Here is a 13,734-nt window from a genome sequence, read left to right as displayed (position 1 = left end):
AAAATCTGTATCTGGTACCACTATGTTTAATTGCTGTTTAATTTAATTAAGAAAATAATCAAATACATCTAAAAGTACTTGTTTTAAATGCTTTAATGGGTATACACCAGACATGTAACGTACTGGTGTAAATGTGCTCTCTAACTTTATTTCAGATATGAAACATCATGACAACTTCACAGCGGGTGACTATCAGACTAATATATCACTTCAATATCAGATCTTCCTTCATCTCTGCTGTTTGAAAACTTCTGTGTGTCTGAGCTGAAAGTTACAGTGATAATCTCTTATCCAGGAATGTGTCAAATCATCGTTTTTCAATTACTTTTTGCTCTTGAGGAAGTTATAAACATGACTTTACTTTATTGGTTGTAGAAAGAATCTGAAAATGAGGATTCTTCTGTCAATATAATGCTGTCATTGTTATAAACACATGTGATGTTTACTGATCTAAGAACAGGAGATGTTATAGGTACTCACAGCTTCAGTCTCTATTCAGTCTTACTGTATGAACATCAACATTCATTGAGACTCTGAGTAAATGACAACTGACTTTTCACTTTCATGATAGGTACTAGGGATGTCCCGATCAGTTTTTCTTGCCCTCGAGTCCGAGTCATTTCACGTTGAGTATCTACCAATACCCAGTCCCGATCCGCGAGTTATTTTTTATTTAATTCACCTTATTTTAACATTCAACAACTCTGTGAACAAACAGAGCAGTTCTGTAGCGTCTCTGCAACAAAGTGACGTCATGTCGCACGCATTGCTGTTTCTGTGTGGAGATAAAAGGGTCGAACTCTGTGCCAGCTATCAGATTCGTGTACTATAGTGGAGTGGATAGAAGACGTTAGCAGATGGCCAAATATAAAGTGGCCAGATACATATATACGTATATTATATAAATGCAACCAAACGCAACAACCAGACATTTTGATACTGGGAATCACACCACTTCTGTTGCCTAAATGCGTGAACAGTTATAATATACCAAAAGACATCAGTAACAAATGAAAACATGCACTTGACATGAAGAGGGATATTTGCTGCTGGAGTGTTTTAAATGATTTATGAGCTGGCGTTTCTGATCGGATTCTGCCGCAGACAGCAAACACAGAGAGATTATACACTTTCATCCTGAGAGTCTTGTAGATTCAAGATTTTTATTGTCATAAAGTAATCGTATCGCATCTTGGTACCATGATATTCTTATTTTGTTTTCACCTCATGAAAACACTTGGTAGAATGCCAACAAACATTACATTTTAATAAAAAGTCAATAAAAATGTAAAACATCATAAACGTAAAGAAATTGTAATAGAAAGTAAAAAACAAAAAGAATAAAAAGTCAGAAGAACTACACAATAAAAAAGTAGAAATATGTAATAGTAAAAAAACAACATGGGGCGTACACACCAAACGCGAATTCAAATATTTGCGCGAGTAGATTACATACGAAGTCAATGAGTGACGCAAACTCGTGCAGGGCGATATGAATGATTAAAATCAGGTGGCGCATTGCCACCAAAACACACCCTATTTGCCTCAAACGCGTCTTCGTGCAAGTTGAAAATACTCAACTCAAACAAAAATTTGAATGACACAAAGTTAAATCTTGTGATTAATCTAGAGCGGGGAACACGGGTGTGCTTTATTTTCTTAGAATTCAAAGGATTATTTTTTAACTATTCAATTATTTCTCTTATACCACGATTACCACAAACATTGCTCTGGTGGTTATTTTTAAAACATTTGACAGGTCAGGGGTGCGGTTTACCAAAGGAATAATCAATGACGGGCCACTGAATTATTTGAAAATAATGCACACCTAAGGTGGTAATGCGTCATAAAGCGAAGGTCGTTACACTGCAGGTGTGCATTATTTTCAAATAATCCAAAGGACCGGAGTCAATTATTTCTCTTATACCACGATTACCACAAACATTGCTCTGGTGCCTATTTTAAGACATTTGAAAAGTTATGTGTGCGGTTTACAGAAAAATAATCAAAACCCATGGAATATTTCTCAGCCAATCAGAATCAAGCCTTCATCAGACCCGGGGTATATACATATATAAGACGGGATACACATCACAACAACACAAAAACAGAAAACAAGAGATGTTTTGTTGTCAAAAAAATTCAGATTTAGATACTCTATCGTTGATCACACAATGCTATCGTTCCTGTTTAACACAATTTTAGATTTGATGTGTTTGTCTGGGAAGGACAGATTTTATTGTTTTGTTGTTCAGTGATTGTCCTTTGCCAATCTGTTGTGAATTGACAGATTAAATGAAGAGTTATGAAGTTTATTTCATCAGTACGTTCACTTTCACATCTTGCCTTCATTTCCTCAATACTGTAGTTAGTGTAGATCTTCATTCATTATTTATAATTGTCTAAAAGTCTAGACAGAAGAGACACTCAAACCTCTCTCTCTGTCTCTCAATTCAATTCAATTGAGCTTTATTAGCATGACTGTGGATCACAATGTTGCTAAAGCATGAACATATTAACATATTATATATAAATAATACAACAAACAAACAATAACAAAACAAACATATATGTATACATGTATGCTTTATACTGGACTGAATCAGAATCAGACTGATGGAGAGGATGCCAGAACTGAACACATCTCTTCTGGATCTCAATGTTCAGTGGGTACAAACCTAATTCGGCCCTGCAAGCATCGTTGGATGTGTTTCTGTGCACCCCTAAAATGTTTTTGGCAACTTCCAATTGTAGTTTCTCTACTGAAGTTTTATCCCAATTTCTAAGATTTTGTACTGGTCCCCAAATTTCACATCCATATAAAAGAATTGGTTTTATTATTGAATTATATAACTTTATCCAAGTTTTAATGGGTAATATTAAGTGACCGCATCGTGACTTTATCGCATAAAAACCCCTCCGAGCCTTTTCGCTCAGTGTCTTGACAGCCAGACCGAAGCTTCCCGAAGCGCTAATGTCGATGCCCAGATAACAGTAGTTGGTGCTATGCTGTAAAACTTGGCCATTATAAGTGAACTGGTGTTTGTTTCCCTGAGATCTGGCTTTTTTCTGGAACACCATTACTCTGGTTTTGTCCAGATTGACTGACAGGGCCCATTCATGACAATACTGTTCCAGCATGGACAGGCTTTGCTGAAGACCCTCAGGTGTGCGGGATAGCAGGACCAGATCATCCGCGTACAGCAGACATCTGATCTCTGTATGGTGGAGAGTGAGGCCGGGGACAGTAGAGCGCTCCTGTGCTGATGCCAGATCATTTATGTAGATGTTAAAAAGAGTCGGACTTAGACTGCAACCCTGCAGCACTCCACGTCCCTGCCGGAAATACTCTGTTCTGTGGTCATTGATTTTCACCGCACATTTACTGTTGGTGTACAACGATTGTATGATATCAAAAGTTTTCCCACCAATGCCAATTTGTAAGAGTTTGTACAGAAAACCTTCATGCCAAATTGAGTCAAAAGCTTTTTTAAAATCTACAAAACATGCAAATATTTTCCTTTGTTTGTTTTTGATGTTTTTGCTAATCAGTGTGTGAAGAGAATAGATGTGTTCAGATGTGCGTTGTTTTGGTAAAAATCCAATTTGTGCTTTATTTAAAATGTTGTGTGTGGAAATGTGTGTGACAATACGGCTGTTTAAGATGCTGCAGAACAGTTTTCCTAAAGCACTGCCCACACAGATGCCACGATAATTATTTGGGTCAAATCGATCGCCTTTTTTAAATATGGGAGTGATAAGTCCCTCGGACCAGATCTCAGGGATGTTACCGGACCATAAAACCAGATTAAATAATTTGGCCAAAGCTTTGTTCATGCTGGAATTGCAGTGTAAGCATTTCATTGCAAATGTCATCTTGGCCAAATGCTTTCTTTAATTTAAGACTTTTAATATGCTCTGTTATTTCAGATATTGTTATTTATCTAATGGATTTGGGGAATTTTTAATCGTTTTCTCCAAGTCTACCAGTGTTTTCTTTATTTTTCACTGAGGCTGGTTTAGGTCAGCATGTTCAATTTTCTGATAAAGATTTTCAAAATAAGATTTCCAAATTGTACCACTCTGTAATGATATTTCTGATTTGGATTTTTCAAGTTTTTATATAGGTTCCAGAAAGTATTTTGATCTATTGATTCATCAATTTCATCAATTTTGGATTTAAAATAATTTTCTTTTTTGTTCCACAATAATCTCTTGTAATTTTTAGACAGTCAGAATAAGTAAGCCGTAATGTCTGGTTGGATGAATCTTTGTGCTTTTTGTTAGAAAGTCTCCTTAGTTCTTGTCTGAGACTTGCACATTCATCATCAAACCAAACATCCTTTCTCGTTCTCTGTTGATTTGTTTTATGTTTGTGTTGTCGTTTAATGTTAGATAAAGTTGCCAATATTTTAAATATGTAATTTAAGTGTTTTGTTGCTAAATTTTTTTGTTGCTAAATGTAAGGACTCATTACTACGACACCATGTCTCCTGAAAGATACAGATGTCCATATCTGTTACACTGCTGAGTAAGTCTTGGTCGACAGTCTTGTTACCAAAAGTAGAAGAGTGCAGACCCTGTATATTCCAACAACTGATTTTAAACGATTTCATGGATAGATTTTCCTTAAGTGTGTTGTGTGTATATATTTACATATGTATAAGTGTGTGTGAGTTATGCAAGTTATGTCCTCAGTTTGGAGCAGATGATGTTCAGTAGATGTCTTATCTGGTTGGGTTCAGCAGCTGCAGGGTTTTGTGGTTGTTGAACTGCCCCTGCGTAGCTCTGGTGTTGTGATGGAGGTCCTGCGGTCGATCTGGACTCTGTTGGGGGACGGATGATTCTTGGTGACTGAGGTCTTCTCTTATCGTTGGGATTACGGTTGTTTCTAAGTGTGTTTCCAAGGGCTGTGCTTTTCAGCCCTCTGGCAAAGACTTTCACTCCTAGCTTGTTAAGATGTACATGGTCATACATATGATGAGGCAGTATGTCTTTGTGATGGATAAACATCTGGAAAGCTCCACATTATTTCCATGGATCACGTGGATGGCACATCACCCAGTAAACAATTACGGTCTTTCAACGTTCAAATATGGTTGAAAATAAGTCGGTCCACCTTGGACTGGTTTACGACGTGATTTCAACTAAGTAGTTTTGGCTGGACTGTTTGACTACGTGTTTTCAATGACCATGTTTTCAACTCATAATCTACCAGTAAACAATTACAGTCTTTCAACGTTCAAATATGGTTGAAAATAAGTCGGTCCACCTTGGACTGGTTTACGACGTGATTTCAACTAAGTAGTTTTGGCTGGACTGTTTTACTACGTGTTTTCAACTAACCATGTTTTCAACTCATAATCTAAGACAGCTAGATAATCTGTTATACATGCTACAACAACGGAGAAAACAAATTACCAAACCATGTTTATTATTATTGTAGATCATTCTTGTTAATGATTGCGCTTGCATACTCTATGGACACTGAGAGACACCGTACTAGTGGAAGTGCGCAAAGCTGTAAATTGAATATACACTACAGATGTTTATGTAATAAATACGGCTGGTTTGGATTCATCATGGACTCTTCACTCATTTCTACAATTATCTTAAGTAAATGTAAAGAGTTTTACATATTACGTCAAAGTTATAAAAAATAAGAAACTGCGATTGAGGTGCAATGAGGATTCATGATATAATTACCCCACCCCACCAGGTGGCAGTAATGCACCATTAAAGGTAGTTGCCAACCGCCATAAAACTGAAAGAAGAAGAAGCGAAGAGGCGTGTGAATGTGGCGCGAATCTTCCACCCATCATCACAGAGAGAAGCCCAACCAACTGCCAGATTACAGAAAGCTCTGGACTGCTCATAGCAGGGATTTTTAAAGCTGTCCTGGAGGACCACTAGTACTGCACATTTTGCATGTTCCCCTTTTGTGACACACCTCATTCAGTTACCTTACACACCCAGTTCAAGTCTTGCAGTCTCTACTAATGAGCTGACAATTTAAACCAGGTGTGTCTAATAAGGGAGACATGCAAATTGTGCAGTACTAGTAGTCCTCCAGGACACCTTTGAAAACCTCTGGCTCATTGCATTGGACTGACCTATGTTTACTCTGCTCTGAAATCTGTGTTGGTATATGTTTATTGCACTCTGTGTTGGTTACTGGACCGACCTGTTTATTGCAGACTGTGAAACTGTTGGTTACTTGACTGTTTGCACTATTTAAAATGTGCTGTTTTATTAAAGTTATTATAACCCTTTAAAGCTTTGTTTCATTTTATAAAATGTTATTTGGTATGTTAATGTGGTCCTGTTTTCAACATTGAAAAGATGGACGAATATGGACCAAAATTAGACGTTGAAGGTCGACCTGATTTGAACGTTGAAACGATGGACGAATATGACGTCTTTTCAATTTTCATTTTCAACCTTCAATGGACCGTAATTAGACGTTGAAGATCGACCTGTTTTGAACGTTGAAAAGTTGGACAAATTTGACGTCTTTTCAATTTTCATTTTCAACCTTCAGTGGACCAAAATTAGACGTTGAAGGTTTACGTCTACTCAACGTCCAATAGACGACTTTTTGCTAGCTGGGCAGTGCGTGGTAATAATGTAGACAGGGTTATTTTTGCTTCTGGGAAACGTTGTGCGGCTCTGATCGCCACCTCTCTGATCACAGGAGCCACGTGTCCCTTCATGGCCCTTAAGTCATTTGTCCCTGTGTGGATAATGATGTGTTCAAAAATTTCTTTCAGGTTTCTATCAGACTGGATCTGAAAAGCACTTCTTGTGTTTGGGCACCAGATTTTTTTGGCTCTCATTTTTGGGAAAAGAAGTTTCTCATTGATGTATTTTCCATTTGAGTCAATCAGGATAAGAGCCTGTGTTTCTCTCGGGTCCTCTGCAGCGGAGCTGTGAATCTGGGATGCTGGATCAGTTAAGCACTAAGACTCTTCCTCCACAGGAAGCTGTTCAGGTTGAGGATTTTCTGTGAGCATCTCTGGACACATCAGGGGTTTAGCAGAAGACTCTTTAGGTGCTGAAACAGAATTAAGTTTTTCTTTCAGATCATTGATGAGTTCATCTTTGGTGCGGAGTGTTGACTTCAAGGCCGATAGCTCCTCCTGCATTTCTATTCTAACTTCTGTAAGTTGTCTTCCTAACGTTGATTTAACTTCAATCAGCGGATCTTTAGTTTGTTTAAGTTCTTTTGTCATTTCTTCTCTGTCTCTCTGCAGATGTTCAACCTCATGTCTCAGATTCTTTATGTCTATTGACAGCTGTTCTATGTTGTTGTCTTTCATGTGGGACAGTATCAATTCCTTTAGCTCAACTACTTCTACCTCCAGAAGTGAAATGTTGTCTTTCATTCTTGACATTGGAGATGGAATCAGTGTTGCTGAGGTCACTGTCATCGTTTGGACTGATTTTCCAGGGGAGGCATCAGTGTTTATGTCTTTGTTGTCATCATTATCATCATCAGACAGTGCCAGCGTTTTTATATGTTCAAAGTCCTCAATAAAGACTTTGAGAGCAGACTCAGAACCTTGGACCATGACAGCGCCATTTTGATACAAGTTTAGTGTTAAATTTCTTGTTTCATCATTTTTTTCAGCATCTTCAAAATAAGATCTGTCTGCCTTTACAGATGCCTCTTTTTTTGTTAAAGGTGAAATGTTGACAGAAGGCTGTGTGCCATAGACAGCTGTGCTCAGTGTAGAAGAGCAGGTTGTTCATGACACTGTGGTCTTGTTCAGCAAACAGTGTTTCAGGCCTTTCCTTCATCTGCTTGTGTCTGAGCAGCTGTCTGGAGTGTTCAGAGCTCTTCTGAGGGTAGATAAAGGGGCGGGGCCAAGATGATGCACTGGCCATAGTTGATTTAGAATGTAAACAATCAACTGAATTAACTGACTTTTTGTTTATTTTCTCTCAGTGAGGATATAAAGAGAGAAAAATGAAAAAAATAAGCCAAAAAGTGTACAAATATGGCCTTTACTGACCTCGTGGTGAGGAAAAATGTCTCAAGTTTAGTCCTGTCCAAAATGCTCTCCTTAAAAGAGACCTTAATTAGCACTAGAGTCTGATAAAGTCTCTTCTGATAAAATGTCCTCCAATCTCTCCTCTTGTAAGTTTTTTTCTTACTTCTTGTTGTTTTTGTAGTTTGATGTTATCCTTTTCAACATGAATATCCTCTTCTGCAGAGGGGTTTCCTGTGTCTATCCTCTCACGAATCTCCTCACAAACCTTCCTCCAACTCAGGTGTTAAAGTGTTGTGAAAAAAAAAATACTAATTCAATTGAAGTTTTTGTCTCTTTTTGTCTAGACGTTGTTTTATGTTGAATTATCTACTTTTTCGTTAAATTGTTGATAAATTATTCTCTCTCTCAAGTGTGACTGCTCATGCGGAATCTCTCTCTCTCTCTCTCTCTCTCTTTCTTCTATGGCTCTCACCTGTATTTCTTCTGTTTCTCTCTCAGCTATCTGGGGGCTGTTTTCTCTAACGTTACAGTATGAGAGATTGAGAGGCATCTGTTTATTATTTTAGTTTTGCATCTTCTATGCGTCACACCTCAGCTGTGTTTGAGCTCTGACCGCTCCTTCACACACACACACAAACACCTGCCAATGCTTTCTCCACCCAGATAAACTCTCAAAGGATCAAAGATGATGACAAGTTGTTTTTCAGATTATTTGTCCTGCTGGGCTACAGAAGCTTTTAATAATTCATTTGCTTGTATGAATGATGAACTATTAGCCAAAGGGCCAGTTCATAACACTGACTCATAACACCATGTGTGTGTGTGTGTGTGTGTGTGTTATGGGATGCAATTCTATCAGGATCAGATGATGTGCTGTGAGATATGAAATTAACATCCGTATCTCAGGGCTGCTGAGGGGGAACGCGTCTAATCCCGGCCGTCTCATTTATTTCTTCATCAGATTTATGTCAAAATATGCACGGCACAGATGCCAGCGGAGCTAAGAGCGCACCGTTTCAATCACAGCGCCAGAACGCTGATAAATTAATAATCCCATGTTTCACTAAGACGTAGGATTATTTGATCTATATTTTATGGTTAGGGTTTATAGCTGAGGTTGACGCCGGTAAGCAGGGTCATATTTCTAGGCAGTTACATGGGCAGCTACAACAATAAACTTCTACGTGCCATAATTCCTGTGGTTTACTCTGGTTTGGAGGTGAATTTATTACGCACACTTCAGCTCGCTCGCCGCCGCCCGGAGCTCAGTGCGTAAAAAACGGCAGAAGTAAAGTTCGATTTTGTGTTGCGGTGTGATGAGGTGTTTTGCTCGGGAGACTGCAGCTCGAATCATTTCTCGTTTCGGTGTAATGAACATTGTGTCCTACTAAATTTTACACGAGGATCAATGATAGACTTGCTAAACACTTGTCATGGTGCTTTCCATCTGCATTCGAACTGATTTCAAGGGCTCAGATCATTATGTCGAAAAAGATCTCTTCAAAGTGACGTAACACCATAATGCAGAGAAAAGCCCCCAAATCAATGATGCTACTGTAGAAGACAAAGTAAAACAAAGAATAGATGTTAAGAAACAAAACAATGAAATGCACAAGCACTTTATTTCAAAGCAGTTTTTCCACGAGGTGAGGTGTGCGCAATAGCGCAGTTAAATGTGTGCTGGAGACTTCCAGTGGCAGATAAACCGTCCGCTGTGCTCAAAAATATTCCTTCAGTTTCCTCTTTCAGCAGATATAGGAGGTTGTGTACACTAGCGCTCGCTCGCTTCAGTTGTCAAGTACAAACGACACGCCAGAGGGCGGATGAGAGTCTCGCTCGTCCTCCATTTTGTTTTCAGAGAGAATGAGCAGAAAGAGAAAAAGCTTTTATGAATTTGAGCTGACAACACAGAAACATGCTGCCTTTCTCTGAGCAACGTCCAAAAGCCATGCAGGAAGAAATGGTGCTTTAAATTGCTTCTTTTTTATCTCTCTCTCTCTTTCTCTCTCTCTCTATCCCTCATTTCCAGCTCCCGTCGAGCATGTCGGAGAACATGAGCTGTTTTTTCAGGAGAGCTGTTTTACAGGTTCAGCGTTCAACTCAACAACGACTCTTTCTGCAGTTTTCATAAATTCACGTCGGTCTGTCGAGTCCATGCGGCGTAAAGTGAGGTCGTCGTCTCAATGCTTGACGTTCATGAGCTGCTTCACAGCAGATTTTAAAATGAATCTATAAAGCTACATGATAGCTAAACGTGTAACCATGAGGTCTGGGTTTTTAGAAATAATGCAGAACAAATCTCTAAAACAGGTCTGAAGTCCCAGACTACAATGCATGTTTGAGCAGTCACATATCTTTTACCCACCAGCGTTTTAAAAAAAGTTTGCCAGCCAGCGGCAGAATTTTTTATAACTTTTGATAGAGATCAGATTCAAAGCGATCCCTAAAAACATACATGGAGTTTGAACTGTTTGCCCTAAGGGAATACTTCCAGGTTTTATAAGTTGGGTAAGAGTGTGGATAATAGCAGATATACAGATTGCCAGATTGTCAGGGAAGGGTTTTCTCTTCATTGACGAGATAACTCATTAATGGCGGGAAAAGAGGTATGTAGGTAGACTACTTAAAGTTTCAATTTGTAAGATATTTGCAGTAAAATGTCCAAAAACCACTAGGCCAGTGTTATATATTTTGTCCAGCTGATTACTATCAATATCTGTAATGTTTTCAACTACTTGTAAATCGTGAGAAAATTTCTATTCAAAACATTGTTACGGGGCAGTGCAGTCTCCTCTCAATGACGTTAATATCCATGTGACCCTTTGTCACCGCCTTTACTGACGTAAACCACATGACAACAGTGGTCGAGCTCGAAAAAATAAAATGGCGGCCAAGGAAGCGACTGGAGCACCAATTTTGTGTAAATAAACATATATTTTCACTTTTTACACATTTTAATTGCATTTCTAGCGAGAAATTAGTATTGTAGTTTTCAAATATGTGATTAGTTATCACAAAGGCGCTCTCTGTTTATATTTCAAACACGCTGCCTTTGAAGTGCGTCGGAAAGTCTTTCTCTGAGCGGCCTTCAGGCCTCCGAGTCCGAAGTCATGTCCTCATGAGGCAGCGAGGCAAGTCCTCACTGCCTTGAGTTTTCGGACGCAGCCAGTGTCGTGGACAAATGCGTAACTATGCGTTAGCGCCTGTCGGGCTACGCCCTTGCTTATGGATTAAGTTACTCTTTACCGTCTGCCGCTGGTTGTGTAAGCGTATGGGCCAACCAAACGACCCAAGAAGAGTTTGGAACAAAATGAGAGAAAGAATGAGGATCAATTTGTTGTTGCATTATCTGGATAGAGAGAGCTTCGCGACAACATTGAACTAGACCGAGATTCTGATCTTGCGTGTGTTTTACGCGAAGGGTGAGTTGTTTTGATTCGTAACCCTTCAAAAAACGTATGCTATTATATTGATCACAACATTAGTGTGTAGACTGTAATCATGCGCGTCTTCCCGCGGACGATATGCACATCAAAGGTATTGTACAGCAATATAAATGGTCATTTTAAGACACTTCAAAATAAGATTTGTACTGTCAATACATTATGTGAAAAATCATTGTAGATTGTAAATTAAAAATTTAAATCTGAGCTGTGTTAACCATCGAATTTTGACTAATACTGTAACATCTATGACTAACAATTTCGTTTTGAACATCACATATAAACTTACATAATGAAATAAACGATGTCATCAAACGCAACATTCATAAGACTTGATTACCTTATCCGTCAACATGATTTCTCGTTCGCGAGATGGCCATCAGCGGTTGAGTTAAAGACTACAAATCCCATAATTCCACGCTGCGTCAGAGCGTCATTAAACAACATCATTGTTATTGATTTGATCTGGCGCCATCTAGTGGCGCAGATAATACCAATGTCCTAATATAACTTAGGCCTAGTCCTGGATTAATCTAAACAATGTCCGGGGAACTGCCCCTCACTTTACCTAAAATGAAAATGATCTCATTATTTAATCAACATCATATTGCTCTAAACCTGTAAACATCTTTATATATTTTAAAGTGCCTCTATTATCTGATTCTTGTTGATTTCAGACATCTTTTGGTGTATAAATGTGTGTTAGTGTGTTGTCCATGATTCAAAGACAAGTTTGGTGCAGTGTAGAGTAACGCTTGTTGTTTGTAGTTTCTACAATCACAAATGTAGACATGGTTTTTGTTTTAGTATCTTTACCTTTTCTGTTATGTCCAACTCAAGCCGCGCTGGTAAAGTTGATCGATCAGCTTCCTTATCTGCATTTTCTGGATCAGATTGGACTCATATTGATAAGGCAGTAAAGACGATATTAACTCCTGTAAGTATTGCATTATGAGCTAATCTTCAAAACACGACGAGGAAAGTCACATTTTCGGCTGACGTCAGAGGTATTCAGGCCAATCACAATGTACAGATTAGCTTGCCAATCAGAGGACACAGAGCTTTTCAGAACGATGAGCTTTGTACAAAATCAGTGCGTTTGAGAAAGACAGCGCATAGAGTAGCAACAATAATGTACGATATGTGGAAAATAATGTGTATTTTTAACCATAAACTACACAAACACGTTGCATTATAAATACATAAAATGTGCCATTTAAGGGATCTTATGCCGTTCTTTCCACACATCTACAGCTCACGATGTGACCTTGATGATCTAAATGTTCCAAAGAAAAAATGCTGCTTTGAAATGACGTGAAGGTAAATAAACTCTCATCAGATAGCAGCACCTGCATTGTAAAAATCTCTATATTCCACTTGTGTCTACATTAAATAATTTACTCATGGTGTTGTACAGCAGTATGACTCTCTCTCTCTCTCTTCATGCTGCTCCTGATTTCAGGGAATGGTGATTAACCCTGTCAGGTGAAAACTTTTTGTTCTTATTCACAAAACTGTATGTACTGTTTCTTTAACTAATGTCAGATATTGTCACGTTGCTCTTGTGATGTCTTGTGAAGTCACAAAAAACTCCTGAAGAGCTTTCGCAGTTAATCACAAACCATCAAAAGGGAATCAGTCATGTGCGGTCACCATCTCTAATATTTAAACGTTCCTAATGAGATTTTAGAGTTTTTGTGCATTTGTAACGCGCATCTGTGATGGTGAAATAAATGGCTACACTTAGAATTTAATTCATTATTGTTGTTCAAATTACCCCCCGCGCCGCGACACGCCGCATTCCCCATCATCTGCCCGCAGGCAAATTCTCAATGAAGTAATTGAATGAAATGATTTTTCTCCTTCGTTTTTTTTTGTGGTTCAGGCAGTCAGGTGTGTCGCTATGCTTATTTCCTCAGACAATTAAAGATCCATAATTCATTGCAACAGGAAGTGAGCGAGGAGGGGGGAGTGAGTCTCATCTCGTTCGGACATGGATGATTCTTCGCTGCTGATTAGAGAAATCTTCCCGACGGGCTGCCGGAGAACAGCGCATGAAATCAATCCCTGAATGTATGTACATAAAAGATGAGGATTTTAATTGCTTTTGGAATTCCAGTTTGTTTCATTTCTTGTCGTTCCACAGAATGAATCTATCAAAGGATTCATTTAATAAATCAACAGAACACACAACAGTCACTTTTTATAAAGATAAACCAGAAGATTTCAGATTTTACAAAATGAATATTTGATATTAATGCCATGATAAAATCTGGATTATGACACTGGTAGAATAA

This window comes from Misgurnus anguillicaudatus, chromosome 21 (genome assembly GCF_027580225.2).
Source record: "Misgurnus anguillicaudatus chromosome 21, ASM2758022v2, whole genome shotgun sequence".
NCBI classification, from domain to species: Eukaryota; Metazoa; Chordata; class Actinopteri; order Cypriniformes; family Cobitidae; genus Misgurnus; species Misgurnus anguillicaudatus.
This window is presented reverse-complemented; position numbering follows the sequence as displayed.